The 17202-nt window shown below is 37.1% G+C and overlaps 1 long non-coding RNA gene across 2 annotated transcripts; it reads right to left on the bottom strand.

Annotated features, from left to right (window-relative positions):
* Positions 1-2688: 2688 nt before the first annotated feature.
* LOC121996945 lies at positions 2689-5824 on the bottom strand. 2 transcript variants are annotated; one of them, XR_006116197.1, is made up of 3 exons: positions 5128-5824; positions 4934-5050; positions 2689-3006 (listed from the first exon to the last, which is right to left on the bottom strand). It is a non-coding gene; the product is annotated as an uncharacterized LOC121996945 (long non-coding RNA). The 2 variants fall into 2 exon arrangements; XR_006116196.1 differs by having other exon boundaries at positions 2689-5050.
* Positions 5825-17202: the final 11378 nt, after the last annotated feature.

Below are 17202 nucleotides of genomic sequence, written 5' to 3'. Positions count from 1 at the left end.
TGTGAAAAAAACGGGAGTTAACAAGAAAATTATCAGTTATATCACCCGGACGCCGCAAACTGGATTGATATTAAATGATAGATTTATATTAATAGATAAAGATTTATGTTGCTATCATGATAAATAACTTTTTCATTTAGGGGGGCGTTCATTACTTTATTTACCTTTTGTACCTCATCATAAAGTAGAGGTACTTGACGTTTTCTTATTAGGAGTGAATAGCTTCTAAGTTAGAATTAAAATTTCTTTTCCTTCTAAGCTTAATAAAGAATGCACGTTAATTATAATAAGTAAAATAAATGTATAAAAAAATAAGAAGTACATAAATTTACTTGATTACAATCAAATAGATTATAAATTTAAGACAATTGAAAAAGCTCCATAGAAGATTTCTTTTGACGAATATAGAGAAATCGTAGACTTCACAAATAGAAAAAATCAAGTATATAATGTGTGTTGTTAAACTCTTAGGATTAGGGCTTTATTGATAACATACTAGTCAAATTTGTATGTTGGCTGACCTGGTAGCTCTGGGCCTGGAGCAGGTCCGGGTGCTTCCAGCAGTGCATCTTATTTAATTCGCAACATCTTGATGATCAAACTTTATCTTTGTCCGAGTGCCTGGACTAGTCCGAGTGCTTGGAATTTTGTTGACGTGGATTCCAAATGCTATCCTAGCAACAACGTCTCATCGAGGCGCCTTTGCTGACCCAAGGTGGTCTGGGCGCCTGGAATCCAGATGCCTGGACTAAGTCCAAGCGCTTGGAGACTTGTTCGACTATTGCTCTGATCGTTTGGGTGATTCTTCAGCCATCCAAATTGAGCTCATCCAAAGTCAACTCTGGTCTTCTCCTCAAGTAGTCTTCCACTTCGACTTCTCATCCTTTGGAAGCGTCGCACACGTCCTTCTCGTTCACCGGTGTACTTTTCCGCAGCTCCTCAAACCTCAGATACATCGAGTCCGTCGACTCGCTTCCTGTGTCATCCTTCTGACTAGCTGCATCCTCCACTAGACTCCTATGTTCATAAGTCCCTGTACACTTAGACACAGATCATCAAATACAGAGATCCTAACTTAACCTAGTTAATCACATCAAAATCAACCAAGGGTACTTACAATCTTCCCTTTTTTGATGTACATCAACCCAAATTACGTTAGGTTAAACCAAAATAAAATAAGTAATTTGTATTAATAAATTCACAATAAATTCAAGAAAAATAACAAGTAATAAATTCAAGAAAATATAAAAAAATTTATATCTTCCCCTTAATTATATCTCCTCCTTAACTTATACCTTCCCTTAATTTAAGTTTTCTAACTTTTTTTTCCTTTGATCACATCAAAGAGAATGTTAGGGAAAATACAAAAAAAATAGTTTAAAAATTTTTCTTGGGGTACAAAATAGAATTTCCAGGTATTTATCTTTTTACCTAAATTAATTTTTAAAGAGATCATTTTAATTAATTGACTCAATAATTTTGAAAAAATAACTTAAAAATTATTTTAAATTCTTAAAAAATCTTGAAAATTTTTTGCCTATTACATTCATAAGCATTTGAAGACATGGTAAAAATTTCATGTACAAAATATATTTATTTTAACTGTAACAAATATTTTAAACTGTTAAAATTACTTTTAAAAAAAATATTTAAAAATAGTTTTTGAATCCTAAAAATCTGGCTGCTTTTTTTTAGACATTTAAAATACAATGGTAATTAGTTGAATTTTTTTTTTTCAAAATTCATCTTCGAATAATTTTAAACTTTAAATTACATTTTTAATAAAAAAATTATATAATCGTTAAAAAATTTCAAAACTTTTTATACTAATTATTAATTTATTTTTTTTACATTGCAGAAAAAAATCAATAGATAATATGAAAAATAAGTATACAAACTAATTGATTTTATAAACAATATTTAAAATTAAAGCAATTAAAATTCAAGCATATATAAAAATTAATTTTAATCAAGTTAAATATATTTTAGGAATCCAAACTAAGTTCCTATACTGGATTTATTAGAAATTTTCATGGTATATAATTTTTTTTTTTTAAAAAATAATTTAGTCCCTGTGATTTCATAAATATCAGTTAAGTCCACCATTATATTTAATATGAGAAATATTCAAATTTAAACATGCCGAATTTTTTTCCTCTAATAATTCTATTTTATCTTTTTTTTTTTTATCTTCAACTTTTAAATTTTCAAAATTTTCTAATAAACATGCATAATCTTTCTTTAAATTTATATATTTCATCCTAGTCTTATATAAATATTTACTTAACATTTTTATAGCACCGTATAATTGATCGAAGGGTAGAAATCTTGTAGGTCCTAGTGCAGTTGGTAAGAGAGGGTGAATTGCCCTGAAATTACAAATATATCGTTCTTTCAATTTGAGTTAGACAAATACACAATAAATGAAAAGAAAATGCATATAAAAAATATGAGACTACCGAGATTTACTTAGTTTATAATCGGGAAGATTACTAATCCAAGGTAATGTTAACACTAGCAAAGTGGCATGTCCCAGAGGAATCCCTGCCTGACAAATGGACAACATCTCCCCTGTAACAATGACAAATGAAACATATATATACAATGCCACAAGGATACTCACAAGCTATAATCAACAACTCACACGGCTAGAACATACACAATCACACAGTTATATATGCAACCCACTTGACTAAAATAAAATGATCACAACCATGCAGTTGCATAATAAATAGCTCACACGACTGTACTAAAAATACAATGGAAAATGAAAGGAAAGTCCATAAACCAAAAATGACAAACTGTTAGCCGGCTAGGCTTTACACATCCACAACAAAGCAAATACAAGACATCACATAGCAAAACTCAAAAACAAATCAAGTTATACAATCCAAGTCCACAAAACGTAATGCAAGTAAAACAAGAAACAAAACTAGAAACCATCCTCAGATGTGATGTGGGACCATCAGACAGGATACTCCAAGCGACTCCACAATCATCTACCTGCTACTTGAGGAAAAGACAATACATAAATGAGGTGGTAAGTGCAGGTCAATCAGCGGGTAATAGACAAAATAATGCATGATTTATAGAAAACATGAAGATTAATGTATACAATCTCAGTAGAGAATAAGAACATGATCATATATAATATAATCAATGCACATAACCATAACTGATATAACGACTGCATATAACCATAGCTAACATAACGACTGCACATAGTCATAACTGATATAATAAATGCACATACCCAAACTACACCCGACACATATGGTATAGTGATCAACAAACTCACTAGGGATCAACAACATATCTGCTCGTAACACCTTAGCAATATAGATGACAACATATACATGTATAATAATGAACATGTATGAATCATGGTAATCATATGTAACAATCATATCTCAAACAAGTACAACATATCACAATCATATGTAGCTAGTAACTACAAGATATATGTGCAGATATATCTCCACAGATGCACCGCGCATCGTATGTAAATGCGCATGCATGCCACATAGTCACCCTCGCCATCTCTCAAGACACCACAACCCCAATATGGCCGAGAGGCTCGGGTCCATAACAATTGTACTATCCTCTAGTCACTATAGAGCGACCGAGGTGAACAGTTCGCTAAGTAGTTATCTAACTACACAACATCAGGGTCCCTGACTGTTCACAATGCCGGATATCACTCCCCCGCTGAGTGGTCGGGTGGTACGATAGGATAAGTAGTAACTACTCCATCTACCACTACCCATGAGTAGTCGAGTGTGCGACACTAAAAATGATTGACGACTCTCGCACACCACAAGGGAGACAATGGTCGTCAGCATGCAGTGCAATGATGAACATAATATAAACAATCATGATATCGATACAAGCATCATCAATGCAATATCCCAATCATCATAAAAACCTCCAGTATAATGATCTATCTAGCACTTATATCTATAGGTATGTGTAGATCTAACAGATGTCTACTAAATAATAAATACAATAAATAGTCACACCTGACCCATACACACTATACACGTACGCACCCTACAACGTAGGTATAATCAACATGATACCTCTAATATCACACCAATCACATATGATCACTAACATATGCATAATCGACATGAATCTCCAATAATACTCATCAAACATGTATGCACATACAGCATAGATACAATCAACATGGTTCCTTTAATAGTAAACATCGGGCATGTATACACACACAACATGCAAATAGACAATGAACAAGGTGACTTCTATGATTCATACCCAACAAGTGTACGCTCAACAACATATGCATAATCAGCATGTTAACACAGTCAACAAAATATCCACTATCATGCATACTCTATATGTATATACACAACAGAGTATAGAAATCCAAAAGCCAAGACTGTATGTGAAATAATCAGATCATCTCTAAGGTCAAGCAGATAAATCTCAAGCAGGATAACAAAATGAACAGATTTAAGGTAAAGCAACCTAATTCATCAACCAATAACAACCATGCACTAAGTTCAAAGAGCTAAAGAGGCCAAGGAAGAAATACCCACCTTTATCTGTCGATCGTGATAAACTAATCCTACGTTAAGACGCTTGTCTCGAATCAACGTCATGCAAATAACATGATGTATAATTTAGCTAATCACATATAAAACAACTAGCTAAACCCAAAATCCAATCCTAATTTGATTAGGTAACTATGTTTAATTCCACATGATGATCCAAATCCAAATAGATAATAAGTTCGTCCTTAATCCACCGATCAATTCCTTAATTCCCACCAATCAATTACTAATCAAATCTCATCATAAATCCTTCAATCTTGCCAAATATATTTTGCAATCCATTAATCAATCCAATACAACTTAAATCAATTTCTAGAATCCATCACTACTAATCCAAACCAATGTAGAAATAAAATCACCTCTAAATCTCCACCCAAATCTAGATGCACCGCTATTGATCCAAAGCCGAAGATGTTGGCTGCCAAGAATTGGTAGCCAGTGCAAGGTGAGGTTGCTGATCTCCCACTTCAAACACCCTATAACATAATCAACACAACCTCAATTAAGCACTAGACCAAATTCTAAATCCACAACCCTCGAACAAACCACTTACCCTCCAAATGATTCTCACCATCACCGGGACAGTCTTGCTTGGCTTGCGGTTTGAGGGATTCTAGCCGGGAGCTTCACATCGAAGCAGGGTAAAGGTCCAACACCAACCCTAAACGTAGAGGGTTAGCCGAAGCAGAGGAATATGAGGATCGAAGCCGTGACACACAGATGTGGCGACGATCAAAGGCTAGGGCAGAGGCGCGTGAGGGAGAGGAGCACTGGAGAGTGTTGGCTTGCTAGACTTGCAACACTAGCCATGGCTATGGGGCTGCACCGACGATGGGTGGCGTGGTGTGGATGACAACATCGGGGTCGACAGCGATGCAAGAACGGGAGGAGAAGAAACGATCGGGTGAATCCACAGTGCCAGCGGCGCCAGGCAATAGATGGCATCAACAATGGATGCTAGAGCACAAGGACAAGCCGACGATCGGGTGGGGAAGAGAGTGGTCGACGACAACGAATAGGAGCTAGGGCACGGAATAGGTGGGATCAAGAGAGGGTTCGGTTCTCCCCGTTTCGGTCGAAGATCTTCCCACGCAAGGTGTAGCAATCTGGGGAGAAGGATGACCGAAAGGGGTGCAGGCGATCAACATAGAAGAAGGAAGGCTCGGTGGCCGTACGGCGCCGACGCGATCGGGCTGTCCGCGGCAAAGACGCAAGGAATAGAGAAATCGGGGAAGGAGAGGAAGAGTGTCAGGATTAAAGCTTAGGTCACTATAGCGATATATTTATATACTTAGGGTTTAATCAACTTAACCCTAAGTTTACTCCTTAATCAACTCCCAACTAAAATTGATATTTCAAACAAGCTTTCTCTAAGCCTACTGACTTTATCCTCTTAAATGGGTCATACAGACTCCATTTAAATCTTAAATAAATTCTAAAATTTTTTGAAAAATTTAATAAAGTTATTTTTCTAATAACACTTATTATTTAATTTACCGTATCTTACACAAAGTCTCCTTCTTCGAGCAAAGTCAGAGGCGGAGAAGCCTTGTACAACGTTTGAAAGCACGACTTGAAAATATAAAAAATAGAATGAAAATTAAGTACAGAAAGTATTGTCTCGAACTCCTAGGATCATTGCTCTATTTATAGCTCACTGGTTGAATAGCTATTTTGATGTCGTGACACTTTCGGGTGCCCCCAGCGGTGCAAGTGTATTAGCTTCGCAATGACTTAGAGATAAAGCATTATCCCTACTCGGGCGCCTAGACTAGTCTGAGTGCCTGGAGTGTTGCTGACGTGGACCCAAGACCTATCCACATTGCAACGGCTCGAAGAGGTACCCTGCGCTAACCTAGGGAGGTCTGGGCACCCGGACTAATCTAGGCACCTAGAGTCCGAGCGCCTGGACTTGATCCATGCACTTGGACAAGTCAACTTCATGTTGACTTGTCCGGCTGCTGCTTCGATCGATTGGGTAATTCTCCAACCATCCAGAGTTGAGTTCACCTGAATCCAACTCCAGCCTTCTCCTTAAGTAGTCTTTCGCTCTTGCTTCTCGTCCCTCGAAAGCGAAGCGTGCATCCTTCTCGTCCGCCATGTACTTTTCTGCAGTACCTCATCCCTAAGATGTACCAATCTAGTTGACCCACTTCTTATGTCATCCTTCTCGATAGTTGTGCCTTTTTCTCGACTTCTTGTATTTCTAAGTTCCAATACACTTAGACATAAGGATCAAATACAACAAGACTTAATTTAACCTGGTTGATCACATCAAAACTCACCCTAGGTATTTACAAATGTTATCTCACTTACCATGTCAGATTCGTCATTTGATCCTCCTCCTTCATTGTTGCTTGCTTCTGAAGTGGATTTGTTGTCAAATCGATGGTTGGCCATTAGCATTAGTCTAGCGTACTTCTCGTGTTTGGAATCTTTTGATGACAACTGGTCCCACGTGTTGGTACAGGTTGTACTAACAGTCGGTTTTGATGTATGACAAATAGATTAAAGTTAGATGGGTTGTTTGTCTAACACTTCTACTAAGTATGCAGGAGTTAACTAGTCTGAAGGACCTGACACCATGCTGAAATCCACTTAGGTCCATGGGGCCCAATAGCTAGTGGGAAATCCAGCTAGGTCCGCGGGGCCCGATAGCTGGTGCGAAGTCCAGATAGGTCCGCGGGGCATGATATCTGACGGGAAGTCCGGTTGGGTTCACGAGACCTGACAACCGACCGAAGTCCAGTTAGGTCTGTGGACTTGACAACTGGTAGGAAGACCTAGTGGGTCAGAGGTAAGTCGAGTGACTGCAAGTAGTAAGTAAAGTTAACCAACTGGAGGAGAGATCCAATGAGGACGCGTTCCCTGTTGAGGGAACTGTAAGCGTCGTTTAGATTAGGTCCATTTGGGAAACCTGAGCTAAGACCTTGACTAAATCTTGGTCTTGGGGAGATAGGATCTAATTACTACTCATATTCTTTATGTTGTGCTAACTCCGTTTTGCAGGGAAAAATATATTTTTAGGTTGCTTAGGACTAACCTTTTATGCAGGGGAAAACTGCTAAAGAAAAGGGGTCTGGGCGCTCTTCCGGGCACCCAGACCAAGCTCACCCGGGTGGGTTGCAGGTGCCTAGGCAATCCAGACGGCCGGAGTCAGTCCAAGCACCCAGACCCAAAACTTCATCTACAAGCTGACGTGGAGCGCATTGTTTGGCTGAGCCACGTGGTCCAGGCGCCCGGAGGGGTTCCAAGCATCCGGAATGGACCTATATAAAGGTCTTCGACCTGGAGCTTAAAAACAACAATCACTACAAGTTTTCTTCTTGCTCGGTGCTCTAAAAAGGCTCCCACAACGCTGCTATGCTCCACCGATGACCGACAACCAAGACTTTTCAATTCTATTGTTGTGTTGGTAATTTTTTCAATTCTTGTACTTAACTCCTATAATCTTTTGTGAACTATTAGTGGATTACTCAATGAAAGCACTTGACGAGTGTGGGCCTTGGAGTAGGAGTCGTCGAAAGCTCTGAACCAAGTAAAACTCAGTTTGTTAGCATTGGTTCATTTTTTTCTCCTGCTACGTACTTCGATTAATTCGCTATCGATTTTCGTGATCACTATTCACCCCTCCCCCTCTAGCATTTTTTTGATCATACAAGTGGTATCAGAGCTGGTACCACTCTGAATTGGTGCAACCACCAATTAGCAAAGGGGGTGATAATTTTTTTTTCCTTTTTTCTTCTTTTTTTTGATATAATCCAAATTGGTACAATTACCTCTTTGGATAATTTTTTTTACTACTCTGTATTGGTGCAACACCAATTAAATCTTAACATTTTAATTTTTCTCCCACACTGTTAATCCAAGACCCAGTCTTGGGATAACCTTTTCTTTTTCTTTTTGTGTACAAGATTCATAGCCCAAAACGACAGATACAGCACCGTCCGTCCTCCTCTCTTCAACGGTGATGACTTCTTGTACTAGAAGAAATGGATGGAGGTATACCTGAAGACTGACTTCAACCAATGGTTCAGCGTCACCAAAGGCTACAAGGCTCCTGTCGACAATGCCGGAATTCCAATAGATCCAGAAAATTGGAATCTAGAAATGAAGAAGAAGGCCCAAATCGACTTCAAGGCTCTTAACACAATCTAGTGTGGATTAATAAAGGAGGATCTAAACCGCGTCAGCCCACACAAAAGTGCAAAAGAGCTGTGGGACAAACTTATCGAACTTCACGAGGGAACCAACGATGCAAAGGTAACAAAAAGGGACATGTATTTAAATAAATTATTTAACATAAAAATGTAAGAAGGAGAATCTATGAGTCAACTACATGCAAGGATAAAGGGCATCCTCAACGGGCTTCATATAATCGGTCATCAAATGGAGAATCGAGACTAGATAAGGTTTGCTCTAAACACGTTTCCTCGAAATGCACTGTGGGCATCTATCGTGGATGCTTATAAAATTTCGAGAAACTTATCTAAATTAAAACCAATGAATTATTTTGTGAACTTGAACTCCATGAATAGACTAACTCAAAATAGGTTAAGAAAGGTATTGCTCTTTTTGCAGGTCCCTCAAAAGAAGCTAAACAGAAGACAAACCAGAGCCATAATCTGAATTTGACTCAGAAGACAAAGAAGAACAACTTGTGAACATGATCAGAAAAATGTTCACAAGAAGAAAGAACAACTTCTCGAAGAAGGACCTACAAAAGGTAATCAAGTCAAATGACACGAAGGTGAAGATCACATGCTACGGGTGTAACAAGAAATGACACTACAAGCACAAGTGTCCAAAGGTGAAAGACGACAAATCCAAGGCAACCAAAATAAAAAGGCACTCAAGGTGACGTGGGACAAATCATCTTCAGAAGAATCGGATGTCGAAGATCAGAAGCACCACAACTACCTTGCACTAATTGCAACAGGACCGAAATCAGAAAACGAGTCGGAACAAGATGACGAGTCTGAATACCAATCAAGCCATGAGTCCGCACTCGTTTTTGAAGGTTTGAAAGAGGTATCTTCTATCCTAACTTCAAAGTTCTTTAGAATTATCGCATGTTTAAATAAAAAATTAATTAAACATGAAAAACAATACGAATAACTTCTTGAGGAAAATCAACGCCTCAAGGAACAAGTTGAAAACAGAAATCCAAATCAAGATATAAAACTTGAGGTGGAAAACACAAATTTAAAGAATGAAATTAATAATCTTAAAGGATTATTAGAATCTATTAGTGCAGGGAGCACCAGACAATCGAACCTAAGTTTTGATTATGGAAAAGGGTCTAAAGTTAAGATGTCTTATTATCTAACAAGTCTGAATGAGCTTGCAAGAAAGTCCTAAGTGTACTTAGGCAAAAGTCCTAGTAGATTTTAGGCAGGTAAAAACCCCTAGGGGGAGGTAGCCCTAGGTCCTAGGGGGTGGTAACCCTAGGTCCTAGGGGGTGGTAACCCTAGGCAAAAAGTCTTGGCGGGTCGAGCACTTTGGATGAAACCCTAGAGTTAGGGACTCTAGGTGAAAATCCTGGTGGTCGCGATCCAGGTGGAAGACTGGACGGGTCGGGGAACGAACATCCAGCAGAAAAGTCCTGAAGACTCGGACACTGAGTAAAAGTCCAGTCAATCTAGAGGACCAATCTGGCAACAAGTAAACTCTCCTGAGAGGAGTATGTGAGGACGTATTCCCCGAAGAGGGAACAGTAGGCGTCGGTTCGACCTAGAGTTTCAGCGAAACTCAAAGTCAGAACTGGATAGTCCGGAGACTGTCAATCACTTATATTTTATTGTTCTAACTTTGTTTTGCAGGGTATGTTTGGTACTTTGGACTAACATATCTTGCAGGGAGCAAAAAAAACTTAAAAAGCTTAGATGAACAGTGTCCGAGGTACCTCCAGGGCTGTTGGAGGCGCCTCGAGCATCCTAGCTGGAGCTATGCAAGAAGCAGGGTAGAAGGCGCCTTGAAGGAGCTTGAAGGCGCCTTGGATGCTGGATGGAAGGTGTCTTCCATGGAGCTTGAAGGCGCCTTGGTATGGATAAAAAGCGCAGGCTTCGGAAGCTATTGTCTCCGACGCGGAAGGGATAAAAATCCTTGCTGGAGGTGCCTTCCATGGAGACTGAAGGCGTCTTCAGCAGGCTATTTAAGCCAGTCTCGAGCAGGTGCTGGAATACACTTTTTCTTCGTAATATTTCTACTATGCACTGCTCAAAAGATGATCCAACGAAGCTGTAACACAACTTCGACAACCGGAAGCTCGAAATTCCTTATTCGTAGTTGTTGGTATACTTTCAATTATTGTACTTTAATTATTGTACTTGTAATTTCTGGATTGATAGTGAATTACCCAAAGTAAACACTTAACGAGTGTGAGTCTTGGAGTAGAAGTCGTCACAGACTCTGAACCAAGTAAAGGAAAAGTGTTAGCGCTTGTTTTGCTTCTGCTTTATTTCTTATTTCTGCTGTGTTTTTACTAAAACTGTTTAGACGAAAGAATTAGCCACTAGCGCTATTCACCCCCCCTCTCTAGCATATCTCAATCCTACAATTGGTATCAGGGCCAAACTGCTTTGAATTGGTGAAACCACCAATCGAGCAGAGGGGATTCTTTTTGAAAGAAAATTATATATCATTTTTGTTTTTTAAATATTCTTACGCCTTCCATTTTTTTCCTCCAAAATTATTTTTGAAATATTCGTTTTCATCTTTTCACTAGTGGCCAGTGTTGACAAAATATTGCATTGAACAAAATTAATAATAATATTTTTTACTAATATTTTATTATTTTTTTCTTGAAATTAGTGAATTACTATTTTTATTTTTCTCCCACACTACTAATCCAAGACCAAGTCTTGGAACATTAGTTTTTGTTTTTTTTTTGTGTGCCAAATTTTTTTTTAGCAATGACCCACCAAGAAGGTTATAGCACAGCATGCCCGCCTCTTTTCTCCGGCGAGGATTTCGATTACTGGAAGGGGCGAATGAAGTACCACCTCAAGACGCAAGTCGAGATGTGAATGATTATTTAAACCGGCCTCATACTCCCACATGATAGCACAAGAAAACCAGTATCATGCGAGAACTGGGACACAAGCCTGATGAAGAAAATTGAAGCCGAAGCCAAAGCAACATGCACTCTTCAATACAGCTTAACCAAATAAGAATTGAACCGAGTCGGTCAATTCTCAAGTGCCAAAGATTTGTGGGAAAAGTTAATCGAGCTGCACGAAGGGACCTCCGATACTAAGGTAAGCAAAAGGGATTTAATTTTAAATAAACTATATAACATAAAAAATGTAGGAAGGTGAATCGGCAAGCTAACTTCACGCTTGCATCCAAGACCTCCTCAACAGTCTTCATCCAATATGACAAAAGGTGGAAAATCGTGATGTCATCAGGTATGCACTCAATGCATTTCCAAGGAACACTTTATGGGCATCCATTGTAGATGCTTACAATGTAACAACCCAATTTCCTCATTTCGGATCCTAATAGTAATTAGAAATATTTAGAAATGCTTTAGAAATATTCTAGAGATTTTTAGAGTATTTTTATGCAATTTTTGGAGTTCGTTTGGTATTTTTACCAAACGAAACAAGTTACAAAAAAATAAAGAAATTAAGCCAAGGTTCTAACTGGAGACCTCCGGTTAAGCAAAACCTTTAGTTGTCTCGGCTGACCAGGAACCCAGCAGGTCCATGCTTATCAAAAAAAGGAGTGGAAATATTTTAAGTAGTAGTAGTAAATAGAAAATAATTAGGAATAAAAAGGTTTCGACTGAGATTCGAACCCACGACCTCCGACCAGACCCGAATCTTAAGCGGAGCGCGATAGCCAAGTGCCAAGCGGGCGGTGCTGTTTAGAAAAGATAGCGGAAATATTTTAAGTAGTAGTAGTTAAACAGAAAATATTAAGTAAAAAAGAGTTGCGGCCGAGATTCGAACCCGCAACCTCCCACCCGGTCCACGCCTTAAGCAAAGTGCAATGACCAAATGCCCAAGCGGGCGGTGCTGAGCAAAAATCAAGCGGAAATAATTTAAAGGATAGTTAGTTAACAAAATATGGGAGTTATAAAAAGGGGATAAGTTAGGGTGATGTTGCCGTGACCTAAACCTTTTCCCAATCTTCCTCTCGCGCGGCGTCGGTCTCAGCTCGGGCGAAAGCGCAAGGAGGAGTTAAGGCATCGTCTCCGGTGTTTGGCCAAGGTTCAATCCGAGGGATTCTTCACGCGATTGTGACTCTCTCGGCAAGGTGATCACGTAGGCACAAGAGGAGGCCGGAAGGCTCGAGCTAACCAGAAACCCTAGAGCTCTTCTTCTCGGTTGTGAGTCTAAGAAGCAAAGTAAGTGCTTCCTCACCTGCAGTAGAGTAGTTTCGGATTCATGTGTTCTTGATTTCCGATGCATGCCGCAAAGCTTGATGATTTTGAAGGTTTCCTGTTGTGAGTTTCATAAAGAAGATGCGAAGATGTTTTAATTAATTTGAATATGTGGTTTAGTTTATTCCTTATTGTTTGATTGGAGCTACTGCCATGAAACTAAATTTAGTTCATTTAGATTTGGAAAGGAGTAAATTGTTCTGAATGGCTATGGGTGGTATTGTAGTTCCTTTTTACCTCCTTGCCGTGGACTGAAATAGTAGCAATTCCTTGCTTTTCTTTTGTTGCCGTGGCACATAACATGAAGAACAATTATGGTTTGGGTTTACAATAAAAATTATCCTTGCTAGTTGCCTTTTGGGTTCCTTGTTATGGTACTGAACATGAAAAGATTTAGTTTACGGTTTGAGCTTATGGTTTAGTATTCCAGTTCAGATCATGTTGTAACATGCTTAAAGACCTCTATTGTTGTTTAAAGGTATAAGCTTTGCATAGGTTTCACATAGATTTATAATCCGAACCCTACATAGATTGCTTGTGACCTCAAATAGATTCTGTTTTGTGTTGAATAACTAAGCATGAACGACCTTTGGGGATTTCAGATTTCCTGCCGCTGGGCAAGGAACAAGAAAGAGTTTAGTTTTCTTCTAAAACCTGTAGGTTTGTTTTTTTTTATAGCTTACTGTAGAATGGATCATGCTTTGTTACTGAACATAAAGAACAGTCCTTATAGTTAGCATTTCATTCTACAATTCTTATAAATAGCATGCTTAGTCTTGCTTCAGTTTATATGGGACTACGGTCCAATGGGTGGGCTCCCATAGTCGCCCCTAGGTTCAGATAACCTAGTTCTAGGTTCAGATAACCTAGTAAGAGCGAGATAAGATAAATCAGCTTATGAATCAGTATTTTACTTTTATCAGTGGCACTATGCTGGACTCTTAGTTGTCCTTGGGTTGGGCTCCCATAGTCGTCCCTAGGTTTAGATAACCTAGTAAACCCTACTAGATTCGGGACTAGCTTCCTCGGGTCTAGTTAGGGATGCGCGCATAGCAAGTACAGTTGTCGGGCCCATCAGCAGCATGCTTATTATTTTTATCTATTATGAAAATAGTTTTCAAAACTTCACAAATCAGTTACGTGAATACAGTTTAGATTTAGCATTAGCCTAGCATCAGTTTAGCTCAGCTTATGTATCAGTTCAGTTAAAACTTATTATTTTGAAGTATTAAAGTATAAGTTTTTAAACAAAAGAAATAAGCTTAATTCACATAAGTTTAAAATTTAGCAAGTTTAGTTTTCTTGTATGCTGACATGTTGTTTAGATTTGCTTACATGTTTAATATTTCAGTATGTTATGTTTCTTTTGCTGTTAGATGAGCATGAGTAGTATCTTCTTTTGAGCATTCAGTTCCTAGATTTCTTCCAGTCACATGCATATTCGAGTTTTGTGAGTTAGATAACGCTTACTAAGCAATTTTGCTTATAGTTGCATTTTCCTCTTACTGCAGATAAAGGAAAGGAAAAGCTATAGTAAAGGAAGGCGACAAGGAGGTGCGGATGGATGTGTGATGCCTGGACTATAGAAGCCTTGGGATTTAGTTAAATATTTTAGTAAGATATTTTGTATTCAGACTATTGAAATTGTTATGCATATTAGACCTATTATCTGAGTGGTATAATGGTTGCATGCATGTTCAGATTAATACATTTATTTTAACATGATTAGATTGATGTATAGTTTTAGTTGTGTTCATATGTTGGAGTAGAATGTAGAGATAAGTTGTTTATGTTTTCCGCTGCTATCAGTTGCATGCTTAGAGAGTTTATGTATTGATAATTACATGTGTGTGATATTAGTTAAGATAAGTTAGTAGTCCAGTAGCGCTCCACCCTCGCAGACTAGTAGTGAGGAGGGTGGGGTGTTACATACAAAGTATCCAAGGATCTTTCAATTATAATATTAGATGAATTATTCTCAGAATTTGAATTACATGAACATACTAATACACCTTCAGTCGAGAAAAGTATTGCCTTTGTCGCAGGTATAAACAGAAGGAATGAATCAAAAGTCAAGAGTTGGACAGAACCCGAGATTGAAAATGAATTGGACTCAGAAGAAGAAGATGATGATGAAATCACCACCAAACTAGTCAAACTAGTTCGGAAAGCACTTAAGAAGAATAAGGTGACTCAATCGAACACAAAATCCAAATCTAGAGTTACCTGCTATAGCTGCAATAAGAAGAGACACTACAAACCGGAGTGTCCAAACCAGACGCAAAGAGGAAGGAAGGTCTTAAAAACAATGTGGTCCAAATCCTTGGAAGATTCCGACGAAGAAGACGAGCAAAGAAGCTTCCTTGCCCTACCAGTACAAGCTTATGTTGCCAAAACTATATCTGAAGGGCCTAACAACATTGTAAGTTCTCTGTTTGCTAGTACTCAAGTAGAAGAATTACATAACTTAGTAAATTATCTAATGCGTAAACTAGCAAAATCTAACGTCCGAGTCAAATCACTTCAAAAGGAGGTAACAACCCTTAAGTGACTATCCCTATCTCCTTGACAGAATCAGTTCAGACTAGAACTTCAACTCAAGTCCAAAAATTTGAGGAAGAAAATTTTAATCTGAAAAGTCAAGTCAAGAAACTAAAGGATACATTGGAATGGTTCACTTTGAGTTCCAAGAATCTTGATATGATTCTTAGAAAACAAAGAGTCGTATACAATTGATCCGAACTTGGATATAAGGCTAAACACAAATTTAAATCGTATTTATCTCTTGTTAATCGTACCAATAGAAGAATAGTCCAAGCATGGGTCCCCAAGTCAAACTTGATTAATTAAGTTAGACTTGGTCAATATTAGATCCCCAAGGATCAAATTCACTATCTTGATAGACCCTATCGAGGCTATGATCCAGGGGGAGCGAATAGAAATACCATCTCCGTTATTAAATAAATTTGTTTGATGCTTGCTTTACCGCTTTGTATTATCCATGCTTAGATTAGGATAGATAAGGGCTTAGGCTTGGTCTACACTTGACTAGTTGGACCTAGGATTTTCAGAAAGGAAATTAAATATTCAATTTCTTTAAAAGGCTTTGTCTAGAAGTGGTTGACAATCCAATACCCAAGAAGGTCTAGTGTCTCGCCATAACCTGGAAGCCGATTATTGAAATAAATATTTAATTGACTAACTATTAAAACATAGTCTAACTCAAATGTAAATCAATTCTTAGATTTAAATTTAACTTAAAGATTAAGTTAACCATCTCACAAAACTTATAAGGTTCCTTGATTGAAAATCTAGAAAAGGGTGAGATGAACCTAGGTTTAAAATAAAAAGTAGTTAAACAAATCCAAATTAATTAAACACAATTCAATTAAGTTATCTAAATTAATTTCAAAACTATAATTAATTTTTAAAATCGTACTTAATTTCAAAACTATAATTAATTTTTAAAATCTTAATTAATTTTCAAAATGTTAATTACTTTCAAATATTTTTCAAAGTCATAATTAATTTTCAAATCATAATTATATTCAAGATCTTAATTATTTTTAATATTTTTGAAATCTAAACTCAAATTTAAAATACTTTAGACAAATTCAAACTTTAATATTTTGAAATTCAAAATCTTCAAATTCAAACTTAATAATTTTCAAAAGTATCTTAACTTCATATCCCACAAACTTATAAGTTGAACATGTTTAATAATATAGAATGAGTGAGATAAAAAATCAAGAAAATAAATAATTACTCTTATTTTAAACTTGTATTTTTATTTTGAAATCTCATACTTAGACTCTAGGACCCTCAAACATTTTTAAGGAATTAATCAAGGGGGAGTGAAAGGAGTTGAGTTAAGTTATTTTTTTTTTAATAAAAAAGGGTTAAATAATTTTGAAAAGTTAAAGTGTTCTTTTTCAAATTTCAAAGTTAATTTTTTTTTTAAAAAAAAGATTCAAAGTATTTTTGAAAAAGGAAGTCCAGTTTTTTTTCAAAGTTAATTTTTTTTTGAAATAAACCTTAAAATAAATTCTATTTAAAAAACCAAGTTCAAATATTTTTATATCTAGAAATATAATTTTTTGAAAAAGTATTGTAAGCTAAGTTTTTATCAAAATCCTTTTAAAGCTAAGTTTTTATCAAAATCTTTTTAAAGTTAAGTTTTATCAAAATCCGTTTATTGCTAAGTATTTTTCAAAGAAATCATTTTCTTAGCCAAGTATT

The sequence above is a fragment of the Zingiber officinale genome, chromosome 6A, assembly GCF_018446385.1.
Source record: "Zingiber officinale cultivar Zhangliang chromosome 6A, Zo_v1.1, whole genome shotgun sequence".
NCBI classification, from domain to species: Eukaryota; Viridiplantae; Streptophyta; class Magnoliopsida; order Zingiberales; family Zingiberaceae; genus Zingiber; species Zingiber officinale.
Note: the sequence above shows the minus strand (reverse complement) of the source record. Positions and strands in the feature narration are given on the sequence as shown.